Genomic DNA, 16,297 nt, shown 5'->3' with positions numbered 1-16,297 from the left:
TGTGTAGATGTGTGGGTCTGTAGGTGTGTGTGTGTGTGTAGATGTGTGGGTCTGTAGGTGTGTGTGTGTGTAGATGTATGGGTCTGTAGGTGTGTGTGTGTAGATGTGTGGGTCTGTAGGTGTGTGTGTGTGTGTAGATGTGTGTGTGGGTCTGTAGTGTGTGTGTGTGTGTGTGTGTGTGTAGATGTGTGTGTGGGTCTGTAGGTGTGTGTGTGTGTGTAGATGTGTGTGTGGGTCTGTAGGTGTGTGTGTGTGTGTGTGTGTAGATGTGTGGGTCTGTAGGTGTGTGTGTGTGTGTAGATGTGTGTGTGGGTCTGTAGTGTGTGTGTGTGTGTAGATGTATGGGTCTGTAGTGTGTGTGTGTGTGTAGATGTGTGGGTCTGTAGGTGTGTGTGTGTGTGTAGATGTGTGGGTCTGTAGGTGTGTGTGTGTGTAGATGTATGGGTCTGTAGGTGTGTGTGTGTGTGTAGATGTGTGGGTCTGTAGGTGTGTGTGTGTGTGTAGATGTGTGTGTAGGTGTGTGTGTGTGTAGATGTATGGGTCTGTAGGTGTGTGTGTGTGTGTAGATGTGTGGGTCTGTAGGTGTGTGTGTGTGTAGATGTGTGTGTAGGTGTGTGTGTGTGTAGATGTGTGTGTAGGTGTGTGTGTGTGTGTAGATGTGTGTGTAGGTGTGTGTGTGTGTAGATGTGTGGGTCTGTAGGTGTGTGTGTGTGTAGATGTGTGTGTAGGTGTGTGTGTGTGTAGATGTGTGGGTCTGTAGGTGTGTGTGTGTGTAGATGTGTGGGTCTGTAGGTGTGTGTGTGTGTGTAGATGTGTGTGTAGGTGTGTGTGTGTGTAGATGTATGGGTCTGTAGGTGTGTGTGTGTGTGTAGATGTGTGGGTCTGTAGGTGTGTGTGTGTGTAGATGTGTGTGTACACCAGGCTGATGGTGAGGGGGTGTGAATGTGTTGGTGTGTAAAGGAGGAGGGAATGCAACGTGTCTCTGGGTGGGGGCGTCTCCTAGGGGTGTGGGGGCGGTGGGCCCTTGGTCTGTCTCTCCTTCTCCCGCCCCTCCTCTTCTTTGCCCCCCCCCCAACTTTTGCATGTGGTTCGTTGGTGCCTTCTGGGGCCGGTGGCGGCTCCTTTGTTGGGGTTGCTGAGGGCCCTGGTTGTTGGGGCAGCTGCCCTTGGCCTGTCCTGGCCTTCGGGGGCCCCGGGAATGGGGGACGTGCCTCGTGCCGCAGGTGGCTCATCTTCTTGAGGGAGGGGCGCTTCCCTCGGGACCTAAATCCCTGGACCCCCCTCCTTCCCTTCTTCCCCCACACAGGCAGGGCGTTGGGAGGTGGACACGTTGATCTGGATGGTGAGAGACGCCATCAAGGTGGTCTCCATCGCTGCACCCAGCATCGGTTCACCTCCCAGTTTTAATTACACTTAGTCAACATAACACAAAAAACACACACTGACAACACATGGACATGTTTTGGGGGCGGGCCATGCAGTGTGCGGTGGGCGGGGCTGCTTTGGTGGTCCCGCTCCCAACATGATGTGGTTACTTCTTCCCAATTTTAATTGCAAACAACACACACTTCACAATCATTCATAAGCTGGGAGGGAGGGGGTGTCAATGGGGTCCTGCCACGCCCCTCTTTCTGGGGCTGTGCCGGGGGGGTTTGGGCGGGGGAGTGGTGCTGTTCAGGGGGCCTGGGTCTGGGCTGGCCTGGCGGGGGTGGGACTGCTGCTGGCCCTGGGTGGTGCTGGATCGGCTGCATGTGTGGAGTGGTGGGGGGGCATTGACAGGGGTGGGGGGTAGTTGTGGGGCCCTGATCGGGGCCCTCCTATCCCCTGCTCCCCCGGGGGTATCTCACAGGGGACACGTTGGGAAAGAAAGGTGAGGGCGTGCATGAGCCAATGGATGAAGTGGTGACTGAATGTTAGGGTAGGGGGGGGGGGGGATCAGGGTGAAAGAATTTAGGAAAGTGGATGGCCGCTGGGATAGGAGGAAGGGGGGGTGTATGCAGATGGGTGGGGGTGCGTATGTGGGGTTATGTTGGTGGTACAGGGAAGTGATGGGGTGGGTGTACAATGAGGAGTGTGAATGTGGATAGAGGGGTGTAGGGAGGTGTGTGTGTGTGTGTGTAGAGTGGGGTGTGTGTGTATGGAAGAATGGGTGATTATAGAGGGAGCAGGGATGTGTGTGTGAGGGGGTGTGTGTGTATAAAGAACGGGGGTAGGAGAGTGTGAGTTTGAGCGTGTGTAAGAGAATGGGTGTATAGGGTGTGTTTAAGGAGGAAGTGTGGATGCGTGTGGGTGTGGGTGGGGGTAGGTGGGTGGGTGCATGTGTGTGTGTGTGTGTGTGTGCACATGTGTGTGCGTGTGTGCGTATGTGTGTGTGTGTGTGTGTGTGTGTGTGTTTGTGTGCGTGGGTGCGTGCGTGGAGGGTCTTGGTGCTCGGGGAGCGCTGCTGGTGCACTGGGGTGCGGCCTGGCTGCCGCTCGGTGGCGGTCTGGGGATCCCGGCCCTCCGTCGGTGTGGGCTGGGCCCTCTGCCTGCGGGGGTGGGGGGGTTGCTTCTGGGCTCTTGGGGCCGTGGGGCCCGCGCTCTGTCTGCCCTGGGGGGCCGGTGCCCAGCGGGGCCGGTCCTCGCTGGTCCGGGCCTGCTGGGGCCTGTTCCCCCTGACTGCGGGGGACTCTGGCTGGGACCCCCCTCTGCCTCCTCCTGGGTCGGTGCATGGCTGGCTCCGGGGGGGGGGGCGGTTGGGGTCTGCGCCTGGGGATGGCTGCCGATGGCCCGGGTCTCGGGGGTCCTCCTGGCGTGCCTCTTGCCTTTGTGTGGGAGGGGTCACACTGGCATGATCTTCTCTGAACACGTTCCACTCTGCATGTTCTGCATGTGACACAGTCACCGAGTCGTCTGCAGGTTTATTCACTAACAGCAGCTGGTTTTCTCATTTCTCTTTGTTTCTCATTTATATTTAACTTCTTGCATTCATAGTTTAGTTACTATGATCTAAAGTTGGCTTGTATGTGTATGTATATGTGTTAATACTGGCAAGTGCATATATGTTTGTACATATGTATGTGTGTGTATGTGTGTGCATAGAGGTGTGTGTGTAAATGTATGTATGTGTATATGTATATGTGTACATATGTATATATTTGTGTATATATATATATTATGTGTGTATACGTGTGTGTATATGTATGTGTATGTATGCGTGTGTATGTGTGTGTATATGTATGTGTGTGCCTGTATGTGTGTATGTATACATCTGTAGGTTGTTTTCTTTCTTTTTGTTTTTGGGTTATTTTTTAGTTGTTGTTTTTTTTCTCTCCCTTTTCTCTCCCTTTATCTCTTTCCCTTTTCTTATGAGGTGTTTCTTCTCCTTTCTCTTTCTGTCTTTTGTCTGTCCTCTCTGGTCCAGCAGTACAAACTCTACAATTCAAACAACAATACAAAATAAACATAGAAATAAAATAAAAATTCAGAAAGTCAAGGGGATCATTATATCTATAAAGCTTCCCTTGGCAGAGAAAATTTGCTCAGCAGAACACAGCATCCAGACCATCATTCTGCTTGCCTAAATGCTGGACAAGACAAAAAAAAAAAAAAAAGATGAAAGAGTTACATGTCAAAGATCAAAGAGTGACATCATAAATGGACACATTCAAATATAAGTGGAAAAGCTTAGAGCACCTGGCATTCCCAGGCGGTTTTCTCCAGATTGTGTGCGTACGCCAGAGTCAGAGTTGTTGTGGAGGTAGGAACTTTTTACCGTCAAGTTGTGTTTTTATCAATCCAAAAAGTTGACTATAATTGGTGCAGGACGGTTTTTTGCATGTGACAGTTTGAAAATGAGACCCAAGGTCCGACCCTTCTTAGCTTGTGAGATCAGAAGAGATCGGGCGTGTTAAGGTTGGTATGGCCGTAAGCAGCATACATGAACACAAATTGCCTCTTTGTTGTTGCTCCAAATGCAAGAAGCTGGTGCCAAGATGACACAGATCAAGCAGTGACATCCCACACATGTTTATGACATTGGAAATGGGCTCCAAATATTACACAGAAAGATGAAAGAGTGACATATCAAAGATCAAAGAGTGACATCTTAAAGGAAATGTCCAAATATCCCACACACATATGGAAGTGGAAAAGATTACAGAACCTAGTATTACCAGGCGGTTTTTCCAGATTTTGTGTGTACATCAGGGTCAGAGTTGGCGTGGAGGCAGGAACATTTTACCGTCAGGTTGTGTTTTTATCAATCCAAAAAGCTGACTATAATTGGTGTAGGCCGTTTTGTTTTTTGTTTTTTTTGCATTGGACTGTTATACAGAAAGATCAAAGAGTGATATGTCACTGATCTCTGATGTCGGAAGATAAGCAGAGTTGGGTCTCGTCATGTAGGATGCAGACAGTGTGGCCAAAGTTACAAGGAAATCAGACAAACTTGAAAATTTGGCCAAAAGTTGACTTAGTGATCCTCAGAAGGGTCACATTTTCAAAGTTCTCCAAAATGGACCAAACTCATACAGGAAGACAGAGACCCATAGCAGAGTCCAAGTGGCAAGTTTAGGGCTTGTAGAACAAACAGGAACCAGATGGGAGTGAGGTAAGAGAAAGGGTTGATTTCTGTCCACTTCTAATCCCTATACACTGGGGGCCAAGGAAGCCTTGTGGACAGTGATTATTTCTCAGTCATGGATGCTGAAATTCACAGGGCAGACTCAGTGGAGCTTTGTGGGGTTGACCCTTCTGAGGACTACGTAGTCAACTTCTGGCCAAATTTTCAAGTTTTTCTGATTTCCTTGTAACTTTGGCCAAACTGTCTGCATCCTACATGGAGTGTCCTGTGTGAATTTCAGCCTTCCTGGACCAAGGGAGACAAAATGGGACAATGGTATGCGTAATTGTCCATTGGTGTCCAGTTCCAATCCCTATGAATGGGGCCCCGGGGATGCCTTGTGGACAGTGGCTCTTTCTGGGTCACAGTTAGTCATATGATGCTGGGATTCACAGGGCCAGTTTCTAGAGCTCCACTGAGTCTGCCCTGTGAGTTTCAGCCTGCTTGGACAATGTATGACAGAGAAATGGCCACTGTCCACAAAGTGTCCCTGGACCATAATGGTAAGGGATTGCTAGTGGACGCTTTTAGACACATACCCTTACTTTTGTCCCTGTTTGTCCCTCAGGCCCTAAAATGGGACAGGGTGCTTCATTTGGGACAGGTATGACATGGCTAAAGTTTAGGCAAAATCAGAAAAAGTTCTTAAAAAAAAAACTATGGACCTCCAGGGCCATCTGTGGAAGTCAGATGCCCCAAGAAAAGTGCTCTCAGATGGGCTAGCTACAGGTCTGAAACCCCCCTGGAGCTATGCATAACCCCCCCATTGGAGGCCTCATTTTTGGGTAAAAATGTTGTCAGAAGGTCCTGGAAGGCTCCAGGACCAACCCCTCACACTTTCCCAGGAAAGGTGCACTGTTCCTGGGCATGGGACATGGAGGATGTCCCCTAAAATTGAAATTTTCTTCAAATTTTGCCACACTTTACCAATGTGTCCTGGGTCCTAAAATAGTTTGAAATTGAAAGTTTAAGCCTTCTAGAACAAAGGGGGACACGGTGGGAGAAGGGGAAGGGTAATAGTCCATTTCCATCCACTTCCAATCCCTGAGCATTGGAGCCTGGGGATGCCTTGTGGACAGAGACTTTTTCTCAGTCAGGGTAGGTCCTACGTTGCTGGGATTCACAGGGCAACCCCACAAAGCTCCACTGAGTCTGTCCTGTGAGTATCAGCATCCTAGGACAATCCATGACAGAGAAATAGCCACTGTCCACAAGGCTTCCTTGGCCCCCAGTGTATAGGGAATAGAAGTGGACAGAAATCAACCCTTTCTCTTACCTCACTCCCATCTGGTTCCTGTTTGTTCTACAGGCCCTAACCTTGGCACTTGGACTCTGCTATGGGTCTCTGTCTTCCTGTATGAGTTTGGTCCATTTTGGAGAACTTTGAAAATGTGACCCTTCTGAGGACTTAGCCACTGTCCACAACGCTTCCTTGGCCCCCAGTGTATAGGTATTAGAAGTGGACAGAAATCAACCCTTTCTCTTCCGACATCAGAGATAAGTGACTTGATCTTTCTGTGTAAAATTTGGAGCACATTTCAAATGTCATAAATGTGTGTGATGTCACAGCTTGATCTATGTCATCTTGGCGCCAGCTTCTTGCATTTGGAGCAACAACAAATAGGCAGTTTGTGGTCATATATGCTGCTTACGGCTATACTAATCTGAACACGTCCCATTTCTTCTGATCTTGCAAGCTAAGAAGGGTCGGACCTTGGGTCTCATTTGCAAACTGTCGCATGCAAAAAACCAGCCCAAACCAATTATAGTCAACTTTTTGGATTTATGAAAACACATGATGAACATTCCATTTATGATGTCACTCTTTGATCTTTGACATGTCACTCTCTGATCTTTCTGTGTAAGATTTGGAGCACATTTCAAATGTCATAAACGTGTGGGATGTCACTGCTTGATCTGTGTCATGTTGGCACCAACTTCTTGCATTTAGAGCAACAACAAAAGAAGCAATTTCCGGTCATATATGCTGCTAACAGCCATACCAACGTTAACACGCCCGATCTCTTCTGATCTTGCAAAACACAACTTGACAGTAAAAAGTTCTTACCTCCACAACAACTCTGGCGCATGCACAAAATCTTGAGTAACCGCCTGGGAATATCAGGTGCTCTAAGCTTTTCCACTTATGTGAATGTAGGACATTTGGAGAACATTTAATTTATGATGTCACTCTTTGATCTTTCAGTGTAATATTTGGAACATATTTCAAATGTCATAAACATGTGTGATGTCACTGCTTGATCTATGTCATGTTGGCACCAGCTTTATGCATTTGGAGCAACCTCAAAAAGGCATTTTTCATCCACATCTGTTTCTTACGGCCATGCTTTGGTGCATACAATCACATCAGTGAGATGATTTTGTGTCTACATTAAAACATAATTGTTCATACTGCATGAAGGTATGCTGATTTTAAATATTCATGCCAAAAAGGATGAAATTGTAACCAAGCAAATTGATCAAAACCGTATTTATTTAACAGTTAAAGCAGTGGCACAAACATGTCATTTTAAATTTGTGGTTGACTTTTTGCGACATACTTTGCATACAACAGTTGTTTGGCCAACATCCTCTCTCCGGTATCCAAACCATTGCCAAATGATGGATCCTGTACTATTTTTCTTTGGAACAAATTCTCCCTCCATTTTCTGTAACTCGCGCTGCTACTGCTACTGGAGTTCTCTGCTAGAAAAGCTGCTACACCACGCTGCCTGTCATGATGTAGCACATAGCTCACGTTATGTACATAACTCGGTGCGCTTGCTTTAACTCTCTGTGCAAAGCGGTGCTGACAGTGAAGGAGGAGTGGGAAAAACCCCACCCACAGCAAAAAACAACTACGTGACAACAGGGCAACTCGAATATGACAAACAGACATTTTCTATATGACTAACCACGATATTTCGAGTATATTTGATATATCGCCCAGCCCTACTTTAGACCTGAATGTCTGTATCTCGGCATGGAAGTCTTGAACCAGGCCAAGAGATCTGGACCTTGACATGGAGGTCTTGACACAGGCTTGAAGGTCTGAACATGGGTATGGAGGTCAGGATCCATTGTTGGAAAACTGTACACAAACAACATAAAAATGCGACAATTAACAACCAAAATACATGTTTCCCTTTTGGCGTGTCCCTCTGAAGGGACCGCCACAGCAAATCATCGCAAACTAATTGGCACATGTTTTAGGTATTTGGCGTAAAACATGTGCCAATTAGGTTGCGATGATTTGCATCCATGCCTGAGCCCCCAGGCATCGATACCTGGAGCACCTTCAGGTCTAGAGGTCTACACATAGGTCTGGACAGTTGGACCTGGGTCTGGGTATTATTACCCAGGTGGTATGGATCTTTGCTTGGAGGTCTGTCCCCAGGCCTGGAGGTCTGGACCTATGAATGGAGGTCTGGACACGGTCCTGGAGGTCTTGACATGTGTATCGACATCGGCACATATGCCTAGGTCTGGAAACAAGTCTGGGATCTAGCACCCAGGCCTGGAGTTCTGGACCCTGGTCTGGAGTGTGCCTGTCCCTGGACTAGTCCTGGGGAACTAAGCTATGAATTAGGCTGGATGCTGAGTCTCCCATGTGGAGCACTGCAGCAAATCGGATTTTCAAGTTGGCTAGTTTTGTAGCACACTTGATTTCCTAAGTTTTGATATATAACTTAACATATGTTTCAGAGGACTTTAGAGGAAGTGGAGAGGATTTTGGACCAATTTCTGAAAACGTAATCTGTGATTGTGTCGATGACATAAAAAATATGAGAATTTTCTTTCATAAAGTAAAAGTTTAATATTTTGTGATCCGTTTAAACTTTGAAGGTGAAAGACTGAGCTGGTTTATGGCTCATGTCAACTGAGTCTTATTTATTTCAATAGGACGAAAAGTTGCATTTCTTTATGAAGTACACAAACGGCGTCAGACTTTTGTACAGCAAAAGTCAAACTACACTAGTCCCCATAAAGACGCAAGCCACTTACAGATGACAAAATCCTGAAGTTATTAGTTTTTATTTACACATAACTGGTCAGGGGAAGGGTTGAGATATGTGCGTGTGTGGGTAACGTGCATGTGTTTTTAAGTGTAAAAATGTTCTTATTTGTATGTTGATATAACTTTTATATGTCGTGGGGGTGGAATCGAAGATGTAGTCAGACATCGGAATTCGTGACAGAAAGAGTAGAACAAAAGCGGAGTAAACCCAAAACAGTGGTAATGTGTGCCTCAGTGCTATCAGTATTTGTACTCATAATTAATGTCTGTGTTTTGATTCAGTTGTGCAATTAAAAAGAAAAAAAAAAAGCTTTTTTTTGGCATATTTTGTCACAATTGAAATTTAGTTTTGTTATTTTGTTATTTTTTTGTTTTGTTGTTTTTTTGTGTTTTGTTATTTTGCTATTTTGTATTTTGTTGATGTGGGTTGTATTTTTTAAATTTTGTTTTGTTGTTTTGTAGTATTTTGTTATTTTGTTTTTGTTGTATTTTGTTATTTTGTTGTATTTTGTTATTTTGTTGTTTTCTTGTTGTATTTTGTTATTTTGTTGTATTTTGTTATTTTGTTGTTTTCTTGCTGTATTTTGTTATTTTGTTGTGTTTTGTCATTTTGTTGTTGTATTTTGTTATTTTCTTATTTTGTTGTGTTTTGTTTTGTTATTTTGTATTTTGTTGTTGTGTGTTGTATTTTGTTATTTTGGTGTGTTTTATTTAGTTGTTTTTTGTGTTTTGCTGTGTTTTCTTTTTTTGTTGTGTTTTGTTGTATTTTGTTCTGTTTTGCTGTATTTTGTTACTTTGTTTTGTTGTGTTTTATTTTGTTGTGTTTTGTTGTATTTTGTGATTTGTGATTTTGTTTTGTTTTGTTGTATTTTGTTACTTTTTATTTTGTTTTGTGTTTTGTTATTTTGTTTTGTGTTTTGTTATTTTGTTGTATTTTGTTATTTTGTTGTATTGTGTTATTTTATTTGTTGTATTTTGTTGTTTTTTTGTGTTGTATTTTATTTTGTTGTATTTTGTTGTTTTGTGGTATTTTGTTGTATTTTGTTAATTTGTAGTGTTGTGTTTTGTTGTATTTTGTTATTTTATTTCGTTTTGTTGCTTTGTTTTGTTTTGTTATTTTGTATTTTGTTCTGGTGTGTTTATTTTGTTAATGTTTTATTTTGATGTGTTTTGTTGTATTTTGTTATTTGTTATTTTGTCATGTTTTGTTATTTTTTTGTGTTGTGTTTTGTGTTATGTAAATTTTATTTTGTTCAGTTGTTTTGTTGTGTTTTGTTATTTTGTTCAGTTGTATTTTGTTATTATGTTGTATTGTGTTATTTTGTTATTAGTTGTATTTTGTTGTTTTGTTGTGTTGTATTTTGTTATTTTGTTGTATTTTGTTTTTTTTTTGGTATTTTGTTGTATTTTGTTAATTTGTGGTGTTGTGTTTTGTTGTATTTTGTTATTTTATTCAGTTGTTTTGTTGTGTTTTGTTATTTTGTTCAGTTGTATTTTGTTATTATGTTGTGTTTTGTTGTGTTTTGTTGTATTTAGTTGTGTTTTGTTGTATTTTGTTATTTGTTGTTTTGTCATGGTTTGTTGTATTTTGTTATTTTTTTTTGTGTTGTGTTTTGTTTTTTGTTAATTTGTTATTTTGTTTTGTTGTGTTTTGTTATTTTGTTATTTTGTATTTTGTAGTTGCGTGTTGTATTTTATTTTCTCTTTTGTATTTTGTTGTTTTGTTGTGCTTTGTTGTATTTTGTTTCATTTTGTTATTTTTTAGTTTTTTGTTTTTTGTAGTTTGTCGTTGTATTTTTTGTTTTATTTTTTTGTGTTATTCATTGTTATTTTGTTGTGTGTTGTATTTTATTTGTGTTGTATTTTGTTGTTTTGTTGTATTTTGTTGCATTTTGTTGTGTTTTGTCATTTTGTTGTGTTTTGTAATTTGTCATTTGTCATTTTATGTTTTTAATTTTGCTTTTTTGTTTTGTTGTGTTTTATTATGTTGTTGGATTTTGTTATTTTGTTATTTGTTGTTGTATTTTGTTAATTTTGTTGTGTTGTATATTTTTTTTTTTTTACTTGGGGTTTCGTTGTAATCTGTTGTGTTTTGTTGTATTTTGTTATTTTATTTTGTGTGTTGTTGTGTTGTATTTTGTTATTTTGTTGTATTTTATTTTGTTGTGTTTTATTGTAGTTTGTTGTATTTTGTTATTTCATTGTATTTTGTTGTACTTATTTATTTTGTTGTATTTTGTCATTTTATTTGTCATTGTATTTTGTTATTTTTTTGTGTTGTATTTGTTGTGCTGTATTTTCTTATTTTGTATTTTGTTTTGTTGTATTCATTTTATTGTGTTGGTTCTTTTTTTTGTTTTATTTTCATGTATTTTGTTGTATTTATTCATTTTGTTGTATTTTGTTATTTTGTTGTATTTTGTTATTTTGTTGTATTCGGTTGTGCTTTGTTGTATTTTGTTGTGTTTTGTTATTTTGTTGTATTTTGTTGTACTTTGTCGTACTTTGTCATTTGTTATTTTGTTATGTCTTGTTGTATTTTGTTATGTTTTTTATTTTGTTTGTTTATTTTGTTGTGTTTTGTTATGTTGTTGTGTTGCATTCTGTTATTTTGTTATTTGGGGTTTTGTTGTAATTTGTTGTGTTTTCTTGTATTTTGTTATTTTGTTTGTTGTGTTGCATTTTGTTATTTTGTTGTATTTTGTTATTTTGTAGTGTTTTGTTATGTTTTGCTGTATTTTGTTGTTGTTGTACTTTATTTGGTTGTATTTTGATATTTTGTTATTTTATTCTTGTAGTATTTTGTATTTTGTTATCTTTTGTTGCATTTTTATTTTACGTTTTTTATTTTTTGTTGTTTTGTGTTTTGTTATGTTGTTGGATTGTGTTATTTTGTTATTTGTTGTATTTTGTTGTTTTGTTATGTTTTGTTGTATTTTGTTATGTTTAGTCATTTTGTTATTTTTTATATTTTCTTGTATTTTGTCATTTTGTTATTTTGTCATTTGTTGTACTTTATTTTGTTATATTGTATTTTGTTATTTTGTTATTATGATGTTTTTTTGTTGTTTTTTGTTATGTTTTTTTAATTTTGTTTTGTTGTATATTGTTATTTTGTTGTTGTATTTTATTTTGTTGTTTTGTTGTTTTCTTATTTAGTTGTGTTTTGTTGTGTTTTGTTATGTTGTTGGATGTTGTGATTTTGTTGTGTTGTGTTTTGTCATTTTGTTATTTTTGTTGTATTTTGTTGTGTTGTGTTGTATTTTGTCTTTTTTTTTTATTTTGTTTTATTTTGTTTTCTTATTATGTTGTGTTAGATATTGATATTTTGTGGTTGTGTATTGTTTTCTTGTTGTGTTGTATTTTGTTGTGTTTTGTTGTATTTTGTCACTTGCTATTTTGTTATATTTTGTTGTATTTTGTTGTGTGTTTTTATTTTGTTTTGTTGTTTTGTTGTGTGTTGTTATGTTGTTGGATTTTGTTATTTTGTTATGTCTTGTATTTTGTTATGTTTTTTTTTGTGTTTAGTTAAATTGTTGTATTTTGTCATTTTGTTATTTTGTTGTACTTTGTAATGTTATGTTTTGTTTTGTTTTGTTTTGTTATTTTGTTGTATTGTATATTGTCATTTTGTTATTTTGTCATTTGTTGTTGTATTTTGTTATTTTGTTGTTGTATTTTGTTATTTTGTGTTGTTGTGGTTTGTTATTTTGTTGTATTTTGTTGTATTTTGTCATTTTGTTTTCGGTTGTATTTTGTCATTTGTTATTTTGTGTTTTGTTGCATTTTTCTTTTTTGTTGTATTTTGTTGTGTTGTATTTTGTTGTACTTTGTTATTTTGTTGTATTTTGTTATTTTTTGTGTTTTGTTTTATTGTTCTGTTTTGTTGTGTGGTATTTTGCTATTTTGTTGTTTGTTGTTGTGTGTTTTATTTTGTCATTTTGTATTGTATTTTGTTGTGTTGTATTTTGTTATTTTGTATATTGTTGTGTTGTGTTGTATTTTGTTGTGTTGTATTTATTTTATTGTGTTGTATTTTGTTGTATGTATTTTATTTTTATTTTGTTTTGTTGTTTTGTTTTTTGTTGTTTTTTTATATTTTGTTGTATTTTGTTGTGCTGTATTTTTTGTTGTATTGTGTTTTGTTATTTTTTTTAATTTTGTTATTTTGTTAGTTTGAAAATTATTAGTTTGTTAGTTTAAAATACAAAACACAACAAAACACAAAATAACAAAATGACAAAATACAACACAAAAAATACAGCACAACAAAATACAACAAAACACACCAAAATACAACAAATCACAACAAAATAACAAAACACAACAAAACACAACAAAATAACAAAATACAACAAAGTAACAAAATACAACAAAACAGAACAAAATACAACAAAATAACAAAATACAACAACAAAATAACAAAATACAACAAAGTAACAAAATACAACAAAATACAAACAAAATGCAGAACAAAACAACAAAACACAAGAAAAAATACAACAACATAACAGAATACAACAAAATAACAAAATACTACAAAACATTACAAAACGCAACAAAATACAACAAAACAAGAAAATCACAAAATAACAAAATACAATAAAAAAAATTTACGAAATACAACAAAACACAACAAAACAACAAAATAGAACAAAAAACAAAATACAACAAAAAATACAACAAAACACAACAAAACAACAAAATAGAACAAAAAACAAAATACAACAAAAAATACAACAAAATACAACAAAAGACAACCCAACAAAATACAACAAAACACAACACAACAAAATACAACACAACACAACAAAATACAACAAAACACAACAACATGCAACAAACCACAACAAAATAACAAAACACAACAGCAAAATACAACAGAAAAACACAACAAAATACAAAAAAACCCAACATAAAAACAAAATAAAATACAACAAAACATAAAAGAACAAATTACAACAAAATAACAAAATACATCAACAAAATAAAAAAAACAACTAAATGCAACAAAATAACTAAACCTAACAACAAATGACAAAATACAACAAAACACAACAAAATAAAATACAACAAAGTAACAAAATACTACAAAACACAACTAAATACGACAAAAGACAACACAACAAAATACAACAAAATACAACAAAACACAACCAAGCACAACAACATACAACAAACCACAACAAATAACAAAATACAACAAAACACAACAAAATAACAAAACACAACAACAAAATACAACAACAGAATAACAAAATACAACAACAAAACACAACAACAAAATAACAAAACAATAAAACACGACAAAATAAAATACAAAAACAAAATAACAAAATAAAACAACAAAACACAACAAAATACAACAAAATAACTAAACACAACAAAAAATAAGAAAATACAACAAAATGCAACAACAAAATGAAATAACAAAATACAAAAAAAACAAAAACCAAAAAAAATAACAAAACACAACAAAGCAAAACAAAAATACAAATTACAACAAAACAACAAAATAAAAAAATCCAACAAAATAAGATCACAGAATAACAAAATACAACAAAACAGAACAAAACACAACAAAATACAACAAGAAAGTGAAACAACAAAACAAAATAAAATATAACAAAATTACAAAATTACAAAATAACAAAATACAACAAAACACAGCAAAATAACAAAATAAAACAAAATGACAAAACAACAAAATAACAAAATACAACAAAACAAAATAAAAAAAACAAAATAACAAAAATCACAAAATAAAATTGTTTGTTGTGTTGTAGTTTGTTATTTTGTGTTATATTTTGTTGTATTTTGTAATTTTTTTCGTGTTCTATTTTGTTATTTTTTTTTGTATTTTTTGTGTTTTGTTGTGTTTCTTTGTGTTTTGTTGTATTTTGTTGTGTTTTATTGTATTCTGTTATTTTATGTTTTGTTGCGTTTTGTCATTTTATTTTGTTTTGTTGTTTTGTTGCATTTTGTTATTTTGTTGTATTTTCTTTTTTGTCGTGTTTTGTTGTATTTTGTTATTTTATTGTTGTATTTTCTTATTTGTTGTGTTTTGTTGTGTTGTATTTTCTTATTTTGTTGTATTTTGTTATTTTGATGTGTTGTATTTTGTTGTATTTTGTCATTCTGTTATTTTATTGTGTCGTGTTATTTAGTTTTGTTGTGCTTTGATGTATTTTTTTATTTTGTTTTTGTGATTTTGTTGTATTTGGTTGTTTTGGTATTTTGTTTTAATTTTTTGTTGTTTTGTTATTTTGTTGTGTTTTGTTATTTTGTTATGTTGTTGTGTTTTGTTGTTTTTTATTTTGTTGTATTTTGTTATTTTGTTGTATTTTGTGTTTTATTGTGTTTTGTTATATTTTTATTTCATTATTTTGTGTTTGTATTTTGTTATTTTGTTTTTGTATTTATTTGTTTTGTCATGTTGTTGTTTTGTTTTGTTATTTTGTTATTTCATTGTTGTATTTTGTTATTTTGTTATTTTGTTGTTGTATTTTGTTATTTTGTTGTATGATTTTGTTATTTTTTTGTTGGATTTCCTTCTTTTCTTATTTTATTTTTTCGTTATTTTTTTGTGTTGTATTTTGTTGTTGTATTTTGTTATTTTGTTGTTTGTTGTAATTTGTCAATATGTTGTGTTGTATTTTGTTGATGTGTTTTGTTTTTTTGTTGTGTTTTGTTATTTTGTTGTTGTATTTTGTTGTGTTGTATTTTGTTTTTGTGATGTAATTGCTTATTCTGTTATTTTATTGTATTTTGTTGTATATTGTTTTTTTATTTTGTTATTGTATTTTATTTTTTTATTTTGTAATTTTGTTGTGTTTCGTTGTATTTTTTCATTTTTTCTTTCATTGTATTTTATTTTTTTATTTTGTTGTATTTTGTTGTCTTTTTTATTTTGTTATTTTGTTGTATTTTGTTATTTTGTTTTGTTGTATTTTGTTGTAATTTGTTATTTTATTTAATTGTGTTGTGTTATTTTGTTGTGTTGTATTTTGTTATTTTGTTGTGTTTTCTTGTATTTTGTTATTTTGTTATTTAGTTGTATTTTGTTGTTTTGGTATTTTGTTAATTTCTTTGTGTTTTTTTTGTTTTGTTATTTTGTTGTTGTGTTTTATTTATTTTGTTGTGTTTTGTTGTTTTTTATTTTGTTGTTCTATTTTGTTATTTTGTTATTTTGTTGTTCTGTTGTGTTTCATTGTGTTTTGTTATTTTTTTCATTTTGTTATTTTGTTGTTATATTTTGTTATTTTGTTTTTGTATTTTGTTGTTTTGTCATTTTGTTGTTGTGTTTTGTCTTGTTATTTCATTGTTGTATTTTGTTATTTTGATGTGTTGTATTTTGTTGTATTTTGTCATTCTGTTATTTTATTGTGTCGTGTTATTTAGTTTTGTTGTGCTTTGATGTATTTTTTTATTTTGTTTTTGTGATTTTGTTGTATTTGGTTGTTTTGGTATTTTGTTTTAATTTTTTGTTGTTTTGTTATTTTGTTGTGTTTTGTTATTTTGTTATGTTGTTGTGTTTTGTTGTTTTTTATTTTGTTGTATTTTGTTATTTTGTTGTATTTTGTGTTTTATTGTGTTTTGTTATATTTTTATTTCATTATTTTGTGTTTGTATTTTGTTATTTTGTTTTTGTATTTATTTGTTTTGTCATGTTGTTG

The sequence above is a fragment of the Telmatherina bonti genome (assembly GCF_933228915.1).
Source record: "Telmatherina bonti genome assembly, chromosome: 14".
Lineage (NCBI taxonomy): Eukaryota > Metazoa > Chordata > Actinopteri > Atheriniformes > Telmatherinidae > Telmatherina > Telmatherina bonti.
This window is presented reverse-complemented; position numbering follows the sequence as displayed.